Raw genomic sequence first — 18,555 nt, 5'->3', positions numbered from 1 at the left:
TTTTAGAGTTGAGAGAGGGATCTCTCCATCTTCTCTCTATCATACTATGTATTATCAAATTATATATTATATATAATTATACATATTCTAGTATGTGAATCAAATATATATATATATATATGTACAACCATATTTACAAAGTATATATAAATATATAATATATGAGAGAGGAGGGGGAGTGAGAAAAAAGAGAGATTCTGACTGAATAACTATTTTCCTGTCTCCAGAAATATACTTTTTTTCAAATTAAGTTAATAATTAAATTTGTCTGATTACAAATAAGCTGGATATATTACCCTTTAAATGATTTTATTTGTACAATATAAGATATATAGGTAATGAGAATAATTTCCATTGTTTATCAACACAAATATTTTATTATTTGAAGAGAGTGTAAACATTTTAGCATAACATAAGATTTGAGATTTAGTATATTAAATGTAAAAACCAAAACATTTTTTCAAAATACAAGTGACTATACTAGAACTATGAGAAGCATAAAAGCTCAGGTCTAGAAAGACCCTCCTTTATGAGGAAGTCAATGTACAAAAATGTAATATTGGAGAATACATAAAGAAATACAATTATTTAAGCTGTACTAATATACATGCAATGAGAAAGTAGACTGATTCCATCTTGGCCAATAGTTTTTTACCCACAAGCCTTGGCTCTTTGATCAGGGCTAATCTAACTCACAATGCTTTGTCCTCAACTCAGAACATACTTGCGGAAGCCTAGCACAGCTTCCCCTGGGTTTTAGGTAATTATGGACTTTGTCTTAGGAATCAGAATTTTTGGCTTACTCCAAATTTCTCTTATCCAAGGAAACATTAGAATAAACAACCAATATTGCTTCTTTCTATGTACAATTGTGAAATAACATGGTGATTTGGGATCTCTCTTATTGTTCTAGAATTGTAAGTAGGCCCCAAAGCTGGGGACAAATAGGGATGATTAGTCAATACTAATCTCACAAGAGCTGCAGCAAAAATTCAGGGCCAAGTGCTCTCTGGAGCTCATTAAAAGGTGGCAGAGTGTATTCTGCTACCACCAACCCTCTCAGCAAGTCTCCTGATTTCCTGTTAACATCAGAAGATTGTGGAAGTAAGTTAAGGAAGTAGGAGGGGCTGGAAGTGCAATATTTGTGGTGAGGTTATATGCCCCACTCTTGGTGAAGAGATTCTAAGTGAAGGGGTACCTCAGAAGTATTACTTGTAAAGAAATACTGACATTTTAATTAGAAATGGCCCTTCTGAGCTAAGGAAACTGCAGCCCAAATGCCTAGTGCAGAGCAGTGTGATGACCCACAGGGTTTGGAGGTCTATGAGCGTATAGAGGCGGATGCTAAATTCTCGTTTGCAGATTTCTGAAGGCAGTTGTTTACTAGACCAATTTCAATGGCAGTATGACTCGAAACTGTGGCATAGTTTTCCCTGAAACCACTGAAGTTACAGAAGAGAACCCCAGAGCATACAGGGTTTCATGTGAAGGATCACAGAGCTTAGAGGAGAACACAGAGTCATCATGACAAGAGTAAAGTGTGCCAAGGCTGCCCCTCTTTAATGGGTGTCCTTGGTGACAAAGGGGGCCAGGATGAGGCTTAGCACAATTCCAAAACTCAAGCAGACCACCCACATTTACATGGAGTCCATAGCTGTAGGCTAGGAGCTATTGATAGAACCATTTCTGGCTGAAGCTAGACACAAATGGCTTTCTTCCTTTCTAAGAGGATGAGAAATCAAATTGTATACAAAAAAATATCTCTACTTAATTCTCACTTACAGCATCCAAGCACAAAAAAATTTTGCTCCTGAAACGGAGGGAGAAGGGTGTCCCAAATTAAGATCATGCCCCTACTCCACAGACTCCATCTGGAGTGAGAAGAGTGTAAAGACAGACACCAACCTCCACTGCTACTCCCTTGAGTCACAAACCCACCTGCCCCTGGCAGAGGGAAAGAGAATAATTTAAATCAGATCTGAGTTTCGACCTTTTTTTTTTTTTTTTTTTTTTTTTTGACAGTCTGGTTCCAGAGTCTGTATTCATTTTTAACACCTTTATTGGAGTATAATTGCTTTACAATGGTGTGTTATTTTCTGCTGTATAACAAAATGAATCAGCTATATATGTACATATATTCTCATATCTCTTCCCTCTTGCACCTTCTTCCCACCCTCCCTATCCCACCCCTCTAGATGTATACAAAGCACTGAGCTGATGTCTCTGTGCATTGCAGCTGCTTCCCACTATCTATCTATTTTAAATTTGGTAATATATATATATGTCAATGTCACTCTCTCACTTCGTCCCAGCTTACCCTTCCCCCTTCCTGGGTCCTCAAGTCCATTCTCTACATCTTCGTATTTATTCCTGTTCTGCCCCTAGGTTCTTCATAACCATTTTTTAATTTTTTTTAGATTCCATATATATGTGTTAGCATACGGTATTTGTTTTTCTCTTTCTGACTTACTCTGTATGACAGACTCTAGGTCCATCCACATCACTACAAATAACTCGATTTTGTTTCTTTTTATGGCTGAGTAATATTCCATTGTATATATGTGCCCATCTTCTTTATCCATTCATCTGTCAGTTGACACGTAGGTTGTTTCCATGTCCTGGTTTTTGTAAATAGAGCTGCAATGAATATTGTGGTGCATGACTCTTTTTGAATTATGGTTTTCTTAGGGTATATGCCCAGTAGTGGGATTTCTGGGTCATATGGTGGTTCTATTTTTAGTTTTTTTATGGAACCTCCATACTGTCCTCCATAGTGGCTGTATCAAATTACATTCCCACCAAGAGTGCAAGAGGGTTCCCTTTTCTCCACACCCTCTCCAGCGTTTATTGTTTGTAGATTTTTTGATAATGGCCATTCTGACTGGTGTGAGGTGACACCTCACTGTAATTTTGACTTGCATTTCTCTAATGATTAGTGATGTTGAGCATCCTTACATGTGTCTGTTGTCAATCTGTATATCTTCTTTGGAGACATGTCTATTTAGGTCTTCTGCCATTTTTGGATTGGCCTGTTTGTTTTTTGTTTTTTGTTTTTTTTTTGATATTGAGCTGCATGACCTGCCTGTATATTTTGGAGATTAATCATTTGTCAGTTGCTTCATTTGCAAATATTTTCTCCCATTCTGAGGGTTGTGTTTTCATCTTGCTTATGGTTTCCCTTGTTGTGTAAAAGCTTTTACGTTTCATTAGGTCTCACTTGTTTATTTTTGTTTCCATTTCTCTAGTAGGTGGGTCAAAAAGGATCTTGCTGTGATTTATGTCATAGAGTGTTCTGCCTATGTTTTCCTCTAAGAGTTTGATAGTGTCTGGTCTTACATTTAGGTCTTTAATCCATTTTGAGTTTATTTTTGTGTATGGTGTTAGGGAGTGTTCTAATTTCATTATTTTTATAGCAATACAATCCTACCTCAAGAAACAAGAAACATCTCAAATGAACAACATAATCTTACACCTAAAGCAATTAGAGAATGAAGAACAAAAAATCTCCAGAGTTAGCAGAAGGAAAGAAATCATAAAGATCATATTAGAAATAAATGAAAAAGAAATGAAGGAAATGGAGTTTAGAACTTTTAACTGGACTGCATGTTTAATGTTTGAAAGTGATGAAAAAGTTTGAACAAAAGCCCTGAGATCCAGTTGAGGTCTTAGGAAGGGATGGGGCCGTGGACAGAACATAGTAGAAAGCAGTGACTAGAGAAAAATATCACTTCACATTTACTCTCCACTGAATTGAAGCTTCTTAATAAACTGGTACACAGCTCTGCTGAGAATACAAAAGAAACAGAAACACATAGAGTACAGTTCCAATCTAGAGACAGCTAAAGGAGAAGGAACAGGTGAGCTGTGAGTGTGGGGGCTGAGCAGGAGGGGGCGGGCATTGGATATACAGAGTAAAGATATAAAACTCTTGCCCATCCAAAGTTATTTATGTAGGTGTAAATCTTGAACCAAGGTTTCGGAATCAGCCTCAAACCTTTCTGAATGCCATCCCTCAGTAGAATGGGGGAAGGATACTTCGAGAGCTCACTTCTACTACTGCTACTCACAGGCATTGGCACTACCAAATGAGGCAGTTATACCTATGATATAGTTGTCACAGCAGATACACACAAAGCTGAATGACTACAGGTTCACTTCCAGGAAAACTCCTGAAGCATCAGTAGAAGAGGAACTAGTTTAGCATGTTTCTCTAGTCATACCAATGATCTTTCCATACCAATTACATGGGAACTGGGCTAGACACCAGGCAGTTTTCTGATTTGTTTTGGAATGAAAGGTAGAGGATATCAGAATGCATGCCTTTACTCCAGTGGGATAAGAGGCACTCGACCAACCTGTGTACCTTATCTTGAACAGCTATGCCAAGTACTCACCTGACCCCAAAGTATTGCTCCACACTTAGATCTTCTGAAGGCATCTCTTCTGAAAGGTCAGTGGTGCTCCCAGAAAAGATGTATGATCTGAACATTAGCTGGCTCTCTATTTACTGCCATCAACACAGCCTGTATCTAGCAAAAAAAAACTTTTCTCTCAACTTTTTCTCTATTCAACTCAAGCATCATTTGGATTTGTTAAACACTCATTAATTTTGGATATCCTGAAATTACCCTGGAAAATCCAAAGCCCTCTTTAAAGAAAGACGGTTGAGATATATAAATAGTAAAGGTATTAGAGAAAAATGAATGGAAAACAGTCTTCCAGAGAGAAGTGTTTCCAACTGTGTGAGTCATTGGTAATGCTGGGGGAAGTCGTCAAATGGACATGACTGCCTGTTGGCCCCAGAACTGGACCTGGGCAAAAGGAGGCTCCTCACCTCTCCCCCATCCTTGGAATGCACCCTCTGCCCACTGTTCCCATGGTGGGAGATGGCTTCAAGGATGCAGCCTTGAGAGAGTAATGGTTTGGTGAGACCATCTGGACAGTGTAGGAGACTGAACCCCATTAAGGCCTCTCTATAAACTCTTAAGGTTCTGGCAGGTGGGGGCAGGATCTACTAGTCTTGAGGCACACAAGACAAGCCTCCAGTGTAACTTCTCTTCTTCTTAATACCACCAGCTACAAATCTGGAGTGGCTGCCTCTGTATTTGGGGCCTGTTTGCAAACCAAGAGGTAATGTTAGTGTTTACTTGTTATTTCCCTGGATTTAGCCACTAGATTATATTCGGAACCCTGAAGAATTGTTGAACAAAAAACCCCAAAACAAATGAAATATACTTTTTCCTGGCTAATATCCTCACGTATTTGAAAGATCTCCCAGTTTTATACGGTTTGTGGCAATACTTCCTCATGTCAAATTAAAAAAAAATAATAACTTTCAAGGGCTCATTTTTCTCATATTTAGCACAAGAAACATAATGCCAGTCTAGTATCTGTCACTGAGTTGTTGTGTGGGCCAAATAGAACAGTGTAACTGAAAGTATATTTTAAACTATGAAGTAGTTTACATATTTTAGTATCTACTAAAGTATGTGAGGGTGAAATTGCTCATAGTATGTTTTTGTTTTATAATTTAATTTGTTCATGTGTGATTCACATTTTGTACAGTAAGGGCAAAATGAATGAGAAAATAATATTATACTTTTTTTTTTTTTTTTTTTTTTTTGCGGTATGTGGGCCTCTCACTGTTGTGGCCTCTCCCGTTGTGGAGCACAGGCCCCGGATGCACAGGCCCAGCGGCCATGGCTCACGGGCCCAGCCGCTCCGCGGCATGTGGGATCTTCCCAGACCGGGGCACGAACCCGTTTCCCCTGCATCGGCAGGCGGACTCTCAACCACTGCGCCACCAGGGAAGCCCAATATTATACTTTTTTAATGCAAACATTTAACTCAGTCCTTGCAAGTTCTGCTTCAACAGAAGAAAGTCTTGAAAGAGCCAAACAGGCTGCTATTGCTGGAATTCTTCTTGCTCTCTGTTCTTTAAAGGAACTAATATTAATTCAACCTTCAAGGATGAATGAACAAAATCTTTAGGATCTACTTCTTTGCTACACGGGCATATAAACACAATAATGAGGATGAAAGGGAATACTCAACTTAAGACATTCAACTTGAGAATTTGGGGTATTATTGAGATAAATGAGATATTATTGAGATAAATACATATTATTGAGATAAATGGCTAAACAAGATTCTGTTATACCAAGATTAAATCACAATGTCCAGCACAATTATGTCTTCAATGTGGGCTTGAAATAAAATTATTCAACTTTTATGAAATAAGAAAATGCCATAAAAAATGCACCAATGTTGTTTTCCATCCAAATATTGGTCATATATTCCTTGGAATCAGTTAAGCCATTGGAAAAGAGATCATGCAAAACATTGGTGTTGGAAACTCAAGTATTTAGTTACATGGATATGGCAATATTTCTTCTTATCTCCATACCTGCATAAAATTAATCTATCTCCCTCAGAGGATCACCACATTTCCCTCTTTTCCTTGTACAGGTGGCCTTTCTCTCTCTTTCTATTCCTTTTGCCTGAGATCTCTTCCTCCTTCCTTTCTATCATGCCCTCATTTTCTATACCATTATATAGAACTTTAAGTACTTTGTGCGATTTATGGCATTGCCTTTTTTTTAATTTTATAATTGTGTTATCATAATTTATTAATATATATATATATATTTCAAAATATTTTACATAATTTTTCTCTCAGTGTTATATGTTTGAGATTTAACCATGTTTCATATATAGCTGTATTCAATTCATTTTAACAGTTTATTCTGTCCTTTTAATTTACATAATTTATTTATCTGTTTTGCTTTTGTTTCTGTGATTCATCTATGTTGAAAAATATACCTAGAGTTCATTTGGTTTCACCTCTGTAAATTATTTTATTTAGAAATGGCCAACAATTTACTTATCCATCATGCTGATATTGGGTCTTTTTGTTGTTTCCAGGTTTTTAATTTAATTTTTTATTACTAATCATGATGCAATAACCACACATGAACACGTCTCATTTATTGAATAGCCTATACCCATTCTCTGATTAATGAGAATTAAATTTTTTCTACAGTACCATATTTCAAAACTCATAATATACATATTTTTCATATTTTAACAACTCTACAATTAAGACACACCTTAAAATTGATGGCATCTTACAATCAGTCTAAGCCAGAGGACATCTGTGATGGGAAATTTGTTATGTGCCTACTTATGCATTAATTTAGTTGTTATTCCTGGTGGCATGAAAGGATAATCATAATTCCTCAATGTTTCAGTCAACAAATCATTCAATAATTATTCAAGGAAAAAATATGTGTCCTAAAAGTTGCCTGAAATGTTTTATTGATAACTTTTGGTAGCATCAACAAAGTGCCAGCATTAAAACTTAAAGAATAGGTATCTGCAGCTTGGGTGAAAATTCTGGAGATAATAATGAAGCACTTTTTAAGGAAATGAGAATCACCAGCACTTTTAATGATACAAAGAATGGTAATCTAAGAAAAAACATAAACATTGATAACTCTGAGTGGAAAAATAATTCAGAAGATTCAGACTCTGAATGAGAAAATATTTCCATAATATCTTAGTCAGTTTATTGAACTTATAATTTTCTTTATATGTATGCACAGGTATATGTTTGTGTGTATGCATATATGTATATACATACACACATACACATGTACATGTAAGCCTAAGAGTTCTTTTTTTTTTTTTTTTTTTTGCGGTATGCGGGCCTCTCACTGTTGTGGCCTCTCCCGTTGCAGAGAACAGGCTCCAGATGCGCAGGCTCAGCGGCCATGGCTCACGGGCCTAGCCGCTCGGTGGCATGTGGGATCTTCCCAGACCGGGGCACGAACCTGTGTCCCCTGCATCGGCAAGCGGACTCTCAACCACTGCGCCACCAGGGAAGCCCCTAAGAGTTCTTTTAGTAAGTATAAAAGTAACTGTTTATGCACGTTTGATATTAGTAAACATTTAGGTATATAGTTTAATTGACAGTCATAGTATATATATTTAGATGTAATGAAATTGGGTATATTATTTTAAGTGTTGATATCTGGTATCAGCCTTGTTCTTCAAAATTGTCATGTGTATTCAAGGCCCTTAGTTTTACCACACGAATTTTATGATAAATTTACAATGTTGTTGGATTTCTTTTGGAAGTCTATCAATGCATAGTTATGGGGGAAATTCAATCTTACAATATATGTTTTCTTCAATAAAGCTTTATAATTTTCTCTATGAAGTTCTGACATATTTTCAGATAAGTTTAATCATGGTTATCATAGATAATTTTTATTTTAAAAGCCATCAATTTAAAATAATATTTTCTAATTGCTGGTATATATAAATGACATTGATTTTTATATATTGAGTTAGAAACAAGCAGTCTTATATTTTCAGATTTATTTATTATTTATTGCTTCATTTATTAAATGCTATACAGAAATTTATTAATGACCTCCCTATATAATTCTGTATTATTTTCTAAACAAATTTTATAATTTTGCCAATAGCAGTTATGTTATTTCTTCTGGAACAAATTCTTTATTAACATCTTTATTGGAGTATATTTGCTTTACAATGGTGTGTTGGTTTCTGGTGTATAACAAAGTGAATCAGCTATATGTGTACTTATATCCTCATATCTCCTCCCTTTTGCATCGCCCTCCCACCCTCCATATCCCACCCCTCTAGTCGGACACAAAGCACAGAGCTGATTTCCCTGTGCTAAACAGCTGCTTCCCACTAGCTATCTATCTAAAATTTGGTAGTGTACATATGTCCATGCCACTCTCTCACTTCATCCCAGCTTACCCTTCCCCATTCTTGGGTCCTCAAGTCCATTCTCTACATCTGTGTCTTTATTCCTGTCCTGCCCCTAGGTTCTTCAGAATCATTTTTTACTTTTTATTATTATTATTATTTTAGATTCCATATATATGTGTTAGCATATGGTATTTGTTTTTCTCTTGCTGACTTATTTCATTCTGTATGACAGACTCTACCTCTATTCACCTCACTACAAATAACTCAATTTTGTTTCTTTTATGGCTGAGTAATATTCCATTGTATATATGTGCCCATCTTCTTTATCCACTCATCTGTCAATGGACACTTAGGTTGCTTCCATGTCCTGGCTTTTGTAAATAGTGCTGCAATGGACATTGGGGTGCATGTGTCTTTCTGAATTATGGTTTTCTCTGGGTATATGCCCAGTAGTGGGATTGCTGGGTCATATGGTAATTCTATTTTTAGTTTTTTAAGGAACCTCCATACTATTCTCCATAGTGGCTGTATCATTTTACATTCTCACCAATAGTGCAAGAGGGTTCCCTTTTCTCCAACCCTCTCCAGCATTTGTTGTTTGTAGATTTTCTGATGATGCCCATCCTAACAGGTGTGCAGTGATACCTCATTGTAGTTTCGATTTGCATTTCTCTAATGATTAGTGATGTTGAGCAACTTTTCATTTGTTTGTTGGCAATCTGTATGTCTTCTTTGGAGAAATGTCTACTGAGGTCTGTCCATTTTTGGATTAGATTGTTTGTTTTTTTGATATTGAGCTGCATGAGCTGCTTGTATATTTTTGAGATTAATCATTGTCAATTGCTTCATTTGCAAATATTTTCTCCATTTGCAAATATTTTCTCCTATTCTGAGGGTTGTCTTCTCATCTTATTTATGGTTTCCTTTGCTGTGCAAAAGCTTTTATGTTTCAGTAAGTCCCATTTGTTTATTTGTGTTTTTATTTCCATTTCTCTAGGAGGTGTGTCAAAAAGGATCTTGCTGTGATTTATGTCATGGAGTGTTCAGCCTATGTTTTCCTCTAAGAGTTTTATAGTTTCTGGACTTACATTTAGGTCTTTAACCAGAAACAAGCAGTCCTGATGAATTCTCTTTTTGAATTTTATTTTATGTATTTTTTTATACAGCAGGTTCTTATTAGTTATCTATTTTATATATATTGATGTATAGATGTCAATCCCAATCTCCCAATTCAACCCACCATCACCATCCAGCTTTGCCACTTTTCCCCTATTTTTCATCCTTAAGTTTAATATTAAAAAAAAATGGAGATACTCTTCATGAGGAAAGGGTTTGTTAAAAGATCATAGATTATTTTTTCAATCGTGAAAGTTTGTTGAATAATATCAAATGTTTTTATAATTTCAGATGATTATATAGGATTTTTTTCCTTTGATCTGCTAAGTAGTGAATTCCATTAATATATTTTAATTTGTAAAATATCTTCATATTCTTGGGATATTCTCAAATTGACATATGTGTATGTTTGAACACACTGCAGGATTCCATTTTCTGCTGTAACACAGGCTATATATTTTAATGGCTATATAAAAGTACTCTAAAGTCCAACTATCATGTTTCAATACGAGATTTATCACTTACCAGCTAATTGACCTTGAGTCAGTTTCTTAATCACTCCATATTTCAGTTTCCTCATGTATAAAAATAAGTATGATGAAAATAATAGTCCATCTTTCATAAGAGTAATTTGATTCATGTGACAATATTTCGTACCTTATAAGATGACCTGCATAATAATTAACATATAATTATTTCTTATGTAAAAGTAAACAACATTTGGGGGGACTTTAGTTAGATATGCCTATTGTTATTTCTTTTTAAATACCATCTATCTTTTTTCTGATTTAAGTAAGAGATAACACTAAATTTTCAAATGATTTAAGAAGTAGCCACTTTTTTTAAACAACTCTATAGAGTTATTATTTGCATACAACAAGCTGCACATATTTAAAATGTACTATTTGATGATTTAAAATATGTATCCAAAAGCAAAATTATCACCACAATCAAGATATATCACTCTCTCAAATTTTCTTGTGCTCATATGTAATTCCTTTTTCCTGCCCCACTGGGTTCATCTATTCCTCAAGTAAGAATCGATCTGCTTTACCTCATTGTATATTAGTTTGCATTTTCTGAAATCTTATCTAAGTGCAATACTACAGTAAGTATTCTTTATTATTTGGCTTCTTTCATTCAGCACAACTACTTTGAGATCCATTGATGCTGTTGCCTGCATCAATACCTCATCTTTTTTTATTCCCAAGTGGTATACCATTGTGTAGAGATACCACAATTGGTTTCACCATTCACCTTTTGAGGAACATATGGATTGCTTAAGTTTCTTGTTTGTTACAAATAAAGATGATATGAATATTCATGTGCAAGTCCCTGTGTGGACATATGATTTCACCACTTCTCGTGGGTGGATACCTGTGAGTGGGATGTCTTGGTCATATGGTAGATGAATGTTTAACTCTTTTGAAAACTGCCAAACAATTTCCCAAATAGTTGTACTGTTCTATATCCTCACAAGCAGTTTATGAGAGTTCACTTCTATCACATGATCAACCTCTTCCTAATTTTAGACATTCTAATACAGGTGTATAGAGGTTTCTCATTGTGGTTTTAAATTGCATTTTCCTAATGGCAAATGGTATTAAGCATTTTTTTTCCTATACTCATTTGTCATCTGTGCATCTTCTTTGGTGAAGTTTGTGTTCAAATCATTTGTCCATATTTTTACTTGATTGTTTCCATTCTTATTATTGAATTCCAAGAGTTATTTTTCGTATTTTAAATAAAAGTCTTGTACTAGAGATATGTCTTGCAATTATTTTCTGCCAACAGAAATTTAGGCTTGTGTTTTAATTCTCTTAGCAGTATGTATCAAGGAGCCTAGGTTCCTAATTGTGATCAGTTCCAATTTACCAATTTGTCTTTTATATTCTGTTCTTTTGTAATGAATCTAACTGTTTGCCTAATCTCAGATCACAAAGGAGCTCTATGTTGTAAATGTTTCATACTTTTCAGGTATTTTTTTAACTCTATGATTAATTTTGAGTTAGCTTTTGTATATGGTATAAGATAAGAATCAACATTCATTTCTTTGTAAGTAATATCCAATTTTTCTAGCACCATTTGTTGAAAGAGCTATCTGTTGTCCACTGAATTGCCTTCGTGCCTTGTATGAAAATCAGTTCTCCATATATGTGTAGGTCTACTTCCAGACTCTCTTTTGATAATTAAATCTATGTGTCTATCTCTTCATCAAGACCACATTATCTTGATAATTGTAGATTTATAATAAGCCTTGAATTCAGGTAGTTTTTGTCCTTTAAATTTACTCTTCTTTTTGAAAGTTGTTTTGGGTATTCTAGGGCTTTTGCATTTCTATGAAATTTTAGGTTTTGCTTGTCAATTATTACAGCAATTCTGGAATTTTTATTTGGATTGTATTAAATCTATACACTAATTTGTGGGAAGTTTTCTGACTTATCGGCAAAGCATCTCTCCTTTTGTCTATGTGTTCTTTAATTTTACTCAGGATTTTTTAGTTTTTAGCATACAGGTGTTATAGATATCTTGCCACATTTAACCCTAAGTATTTTATATTTTTGGAAATATAGTAAATGATAATTTAAATTTTAAATTTCTCAATTTTTGTTGCCAGTATGTAAAAGTAAAATTGTTTCTTGGACATGATTCTTCTGTGTGGCAACCTTATTAAATATACATATTTGCTTTAGTAACATTTTGTAGATCTTATCAGACTTTTTACATATTTATATTTTATCTGCAAATAAAATAAACGGTTTAACATTTTTTTTCTTTTTAATTAGGTGCATTTATTTCTTTTACTTGTGTTGTTGTACTGGCTAGAACTTCCGGTACAATGTGGAATAGAAATTCTGAGAGGTGGCATCCCTATTTTGTTTTTTATCCTACGAGAAAAGTGTTTAGTCTTTTACTGTTAAGTATGCAATTTTTCATAGATACCTTTTATTAAGTTGAGGAAGTTTCCTTCGATTCCTAGTTTTCTCACTGTCTTTTTATTTATTTTTTATTTTTTCAGTACGTGGGCCTCTCACTGTTGTGGCCTCTCCCGTTGTGGAGCACAGACTCTGGATGCACAGGCCCAGTGGCCATGGTTCATGGGCCTAGCCGCTCTGCAGCATGAACCCCTGTCCCCTGCATCAGCAGGTGGACTCTCAACCACTGCGCCACAGTGGAGCCCTCTCACAGTCTTTATCAAGAATAGATGTTGAAAATTTTCAGGTGTGTCTACTTAGATGCTTATATGAGTTTACTTTTTTAGTTTCTTAATTTTGTGAATTAAATGATTTATTTTCAAATATTAAACCAACCATCAATACATGAGATAAAATTCACTTGATCATGGTATATTTTCATTCTCATTTCATATATTATAGGAATTGCTAAAACTTTATCTTGAATATTTACACTGAGAGATATTTATTTGTAGTTTTCTACTTTGTCAGTCTTTGTCTCATTTTAGCATCAAAGTAATGCTAGTCTTGCTGAGCAGGAGACACCCTCAATTTTTTTACATGAGTTGTGTAAAATTAGCATTAATTCTTTCTTAAATATTTTGTAGAATTTACCAAAGTGGTTATCTGGGCCTGTAGTTTTCTTTGTTGGAAAGTTTCAAACTACAAAATTAATATTTTTATTATAAATAAGATTATTTAATTTATTAGCTATAGAGAACAATTTTGGTAGTTCTTTTTATTCAACGAAATTTTCCACTTAATCTGAGTTGTCTAGTTTACAGGCATGAAGTTGTTTACAATATATCTTTATTATCCTTTAACTATCTGTAGAATGTATACTGATGTTACCTCTCTTACTCCTGATATTGGTAATTTGTGTCTCCCTGCCCCATCTTGTTCTTATTCCTAATAAAACTAGAATGTTATCCATTTTATTTATTGTCTCAAATAATCCACTTTGGTTTATGTCCTGTTGATCAACTCATTTTTCATTATGCTTCTCTCGGTAACATTATTGCTTTGAAATATACTTTGTGTGATATAAAAATGAACACTCCAGGGTTTCTCTGGTGGCACAGGGGTGGAGAGTCCACCTGTCGATGCAGGGGACACGGGTTCATGCCCCGGTCTGGGAGGATCCCACATGCTGCAGAGTTGTTGGGCCTGTGAGCCATGACTGCTAAGCCTGCACTCCCGAAGCCTGTGCTCTGCAATGGGAGAGGCCACAAGAGTGAGAGGTCCACGTATGGCAAAAAAAAAAAAAAAAAAAGAACACTCCAGGTTTCTTTTGACAAGTGTTAATGTGAAAGACCTTTTTTAATATACATAAAGAAGGTATATATACATACACACACACACACATATATATATATATATATATATATATGTCTTATGTCTATATGTGTATCTATATATGTCTTTTTGTTTCTAGAGCAGTTTTATATTTTATTGTTTTTTTTTTTATTTTTTAACATCTTTATTGGAGTATAATTGCTTTACAACGATGTGTTAGTTTCTGTTTTATAACAAAGTGAATCAGTTATACATATACATATGTTCCCATATCTCTTCCCTCTTGCATCTTCCTCCCTCCCATTCTCCCTATCCTACCCTATAGGTGGTCACAAAGCACCGAGCTGATCTCCCTGTGCTATGCGGCTGCTTCCCACTAGCTATCTATTTTACATTTGGTAGTGTATATATGTCCATGCCACTCTTTCACTATGTCACAGCTTACCCTTAACCTTCCCCATATCCTCAAGTCCATTCTCTAGTACTTCTGTGTCTTTATTCCCGTCTTACTCCTAGGTTCTTCTATTTTTTTCTTAAATTCCATATATATGTGTTAGTATATGACATTTGTTTTACACTTTCTGACTTACTTCACTCTGTATGACAGACTCTAGGTCCATCCACCTCACTACAAATAACTCAATTTCATTTCTTTTTATGGCTGAGTAATATTCCATTGTATATATGTGCCACATCTTCTTTATCAATTCATCTGATGATGGACACTTAGGTTGTTTCCATCTCCTGGCTATTGTAATAGAGCTGCAATGAACATTTTGGTAAATGACTCTTTTTGAATTATGGTTTCCTCAGGGTATATGCCCAGTAGGGGGACTGCTGGGTTATATGGTAGTTCTATTTGTAGTTTTTTAAGGAACCTCCATACTGTTCTCCATAGTGATTTTATCAATTTACATTCGCACCAGCAGTGCAACAGTGTTCCCTTTTCTCCACACCCTCTCCAGCATTTATTGTTTCGAGATTTTTTGATGATGGCCATTCTGACATGTGTGAGATGATATCTCACTGTAGTCTTGAATTGCATTTCTCTAATGACTAAAGATGTTGAGCATTCTTTCATGTGTTTGTTGGCAATCTGTATATCTTCTTTGGAGAAATGTCTATTTAGGTCTTCTGCCCATTTTTTGATTGGGTTGTTTGTTTTTTTTTGTTATTGAGCTGCATGCACTGCTTGTAAATTTTGGAGATTAATCCTTTGTCAGTTGCTTCATTTGCAAATATTTTCTCCCTTTCTGAAGGTTGTCTTTTGGTCTTGTTTATGGTTTCCTTTGCTGTGCAAAAGCTTTTAGGTTTCATTAGGTCCCATGTGTTTATTTTTGTTTTTTTTTTCCATTTCTCTAGGATGTGGGTCATAAAGGATCTTGCTGTAATTTATGTCATAGAGTGTTCTGCCTATATTTTCCTCTAAGAGTTTGATAGCCTTACATTTAGGTCTTTAATCCATTTTGAGCTTATTTTTGTGTATGGTGTGAGGGAGTGTTCTAATGTCATACTTTTACATGTACCTGTCCAGTTTTCCCAGCACCACTTATTGAAAAGGCTGTCTTTTCTCTACTCTATATCCTTGCCTCCACTGTCAAAGATAAGGTGACCATATGTGTGTGGGTTTATCTCTGGGCTTTCTATCCTGTTCCATTGATCTATCTTTCTGTTTTTGTGCCAGTACCATACTGTCTTGATTACTGTAGCTTTGTAGTATAGTCTGAAGTCAGCGAGCCTGATTCCTCCAGCTCCATTTTTCATTCTCAAGATTGCTTTGGCTATTCGGGGTCTTTTGTGTTTCCATACAAATTGTGAATTTTTTTTCTAGTTCTGTGAAAAATGCCAGTGGTATTTTGATATGCATTGTATTGAATCTGTAGATTGCTTTGGGTAGTAGAGTCATTTTCACAATATTTATTCTTCCAATCCAAGAACATGGCATATCTCTCCATCTGTTTGTATCATCTTTAATTTCTTTCATTAATGTCTTATATTTTTCTGCATACAGGTCTTTCATCTCCTTAGGTCGGTTTATTGCTAGATATTTTATTCTTTTTGTTGCAATGGTAAATGGGAGTGTTTTCTTAATTTCACTTTTAGATTTTTCATCATTAGTGTATAGGAATGCCAGAGATTTCTGTGCATTAATTTTGTATCCTGCTACTTTACCATATTCATTGATGAGCTCTAGTAGTTTTCTGATAGCATCTTTAGGACTCTCTATGTATAGCATCATGTCATGTGCAAACAGTGACAGCTTTACTTCTTCTTTTCCATTTTGGATTCCTTTTATTTCCTTTTCTTCTCTGATTGATCTGGCTAAAAGTTCCAAAATTATGTTGAATAAGAGTGTTGAGAGTGGGCAACCTTGTCTTGTTCCTGATCTTAGTGGAAATGCTTTCAGTTTTTCACCAGTGAGGATGATGTTGGCTGTGGGTTTGTCATATATGACCTTTATTATGTTGAGGAAAGTTCCCTCTATGCCTACTTTCTGCAGGGTTTTTATCATAACTGGGTGTTGAATTTTGTCAAAAGCTTACTGTGCATCTATTGAGATGGTCATATGTTTTTTCTCCTTCAATTGTTAATATGGTGTATCACATTGATTGATTTGTGTATATTGAAGAATCCTTGCATTCCTGGAATAAACCCAACTTGAGCATGGTGTATGATCCTTTTAATGTGCTGTTGGATTCTGTTTGCTAGTATTTTGTTGAGGATTTTTTGCATCTATGTTCATCAGTGATATTGGCCTGTAATTTTCTTTCTTTGTGACATCTTTGTCTGGTTTTGTTATCAGGGTGATGGTAGCCTTGTAGAATGAGTTTGGGAGTGTTCCTCACTCTGCTATATTTTGGAAGATTTTGAGAATGATAGGTGTTAGCTCTTCTCTAAATGTTTGATAGAATTCACCTCTGAAGCCATCTAGTCCTGGGCTTCTGTTTGTTGGAAGATTTTTAATCTTAATCACGTTTTCTATTTCAGTGCTTTTGATTGGTCTGTTCATATTTTTTATTTCAAACAGTAGCAAAGATCATTAAAACTAAAAGCTTGTTCTTTGAGAAAATAAACAAAATTGATAAACCATTAACCATATTCATCAAGAAAAAAGAGGGAAGACTCAAATCAATAGAATTTGAAATGAAAAAGGAGAAGTAACAACTGACCCTGCAGAGATACAAAAGATCTTGAGAGATTACTATACGCAACTCTATGCCAATAAAATGGACAACCTGGAAGAAATGGACAAATTCTTAGAAATGCACAACCTGCCAAGACTGAATCAGGAAGAAATAGAGCCATTTTAGATTCACAGCAATATTGTTTGGAGGATACAGAGATTTCCCATATACCTGCTGCTCCCAGACAGTCATAGCCTCCCCTATTAGCAACATCCTCACCAGAGTGGTACATTTGTTACATTTAATGAGCCTACACTGTCATAGCATAATCACTAAAGTCCATACTTTAGGGCTAACTCTTGGTGGTGTACTTTCTATGTGTTTTGACAAGTGGCATGTGACACTTGTATAGTATTACACAGAGAATTTTACTGCCCTAAAAGTCCTCTGTGCTCTGTTGTCCTTCCCTCTCTCCCTCCCTCCACTACTTCCAGCAACCACTGATCTTCTTATTGTGCCTCCATGGTTTTGCCTTCTTCAATATATCATACAGTTGTAATCATATGCGTATGTAGCCTTTCAGTTAGGCTTTTTTTCATATAGTAAAATGCTTTTAAGATTCCTCCATGTCTTTTCGTGAATTGATAGCTTATTTTTAGCTCTGTATACTAGTTTGTTGTCTGAATGTACCACTTTATTCATTCGCCATAGTTGCTTCCAAGTTTTTATAATTATTCATAAATTTTCTCTAAACATCTGTGTGCAGCTTGTTGTATCTGCTTAAGTGTTCAACTCTTTTGGGTAAATACCAAGGTGTGAGATTAGTGTGAGATTGCTGAATTGTATGGGATCCTGTTTAGTGTTGTAAGACTTCATCAAACTATGCTTGAAAGTGCCTGTTCCATTTAACAGGAGTTTTCATTCATGAAAACTGCTGTTGCTCTACACAGTCACTAGCATTTGGTTTTATCAGTATACTGGATTTTGGCCATTCTAATAAGTTTGTAGTGGTATCTCATTGCTTCAGTTTATATTTCGCTAATGACATACCATGTAGAGCATCTTTTCTTATAATTTTTGCCATTTGTATATCTTTGATTAAGTGTCTGTTAAGGTATTTGATTAATTTATTTAATAGGTTTGTTTGTTTTCTTACTGTGGACTTTTAAGAATTTTATGTTAATAAGAAATATCGGTATGTAGATTTCTTTTCTTGTAATGTCTATGTGTATTTCAGCATAAGAGTAATGCGGGTCTCATAGAATGTATTAAGATGTATTCTTTCTGCATCTCTGCTCTGAAAGAGATTATAGAGAATT

This window comes from Mesoplodon mirus, assembly GCF_964341445.2.
Source record: "Mesoplodon mirus genome assembly, chromosome: 13".
Classification (NCBI taxonomy): Eukaryota; Metazoa; Chordata; class Mammalia; order Artiodactyla; family Ziphiidae; genus Mesoplodon; species Mesoplodon mirus.
Note: the sequence above shows the minus strand (reverse complement) of the source record.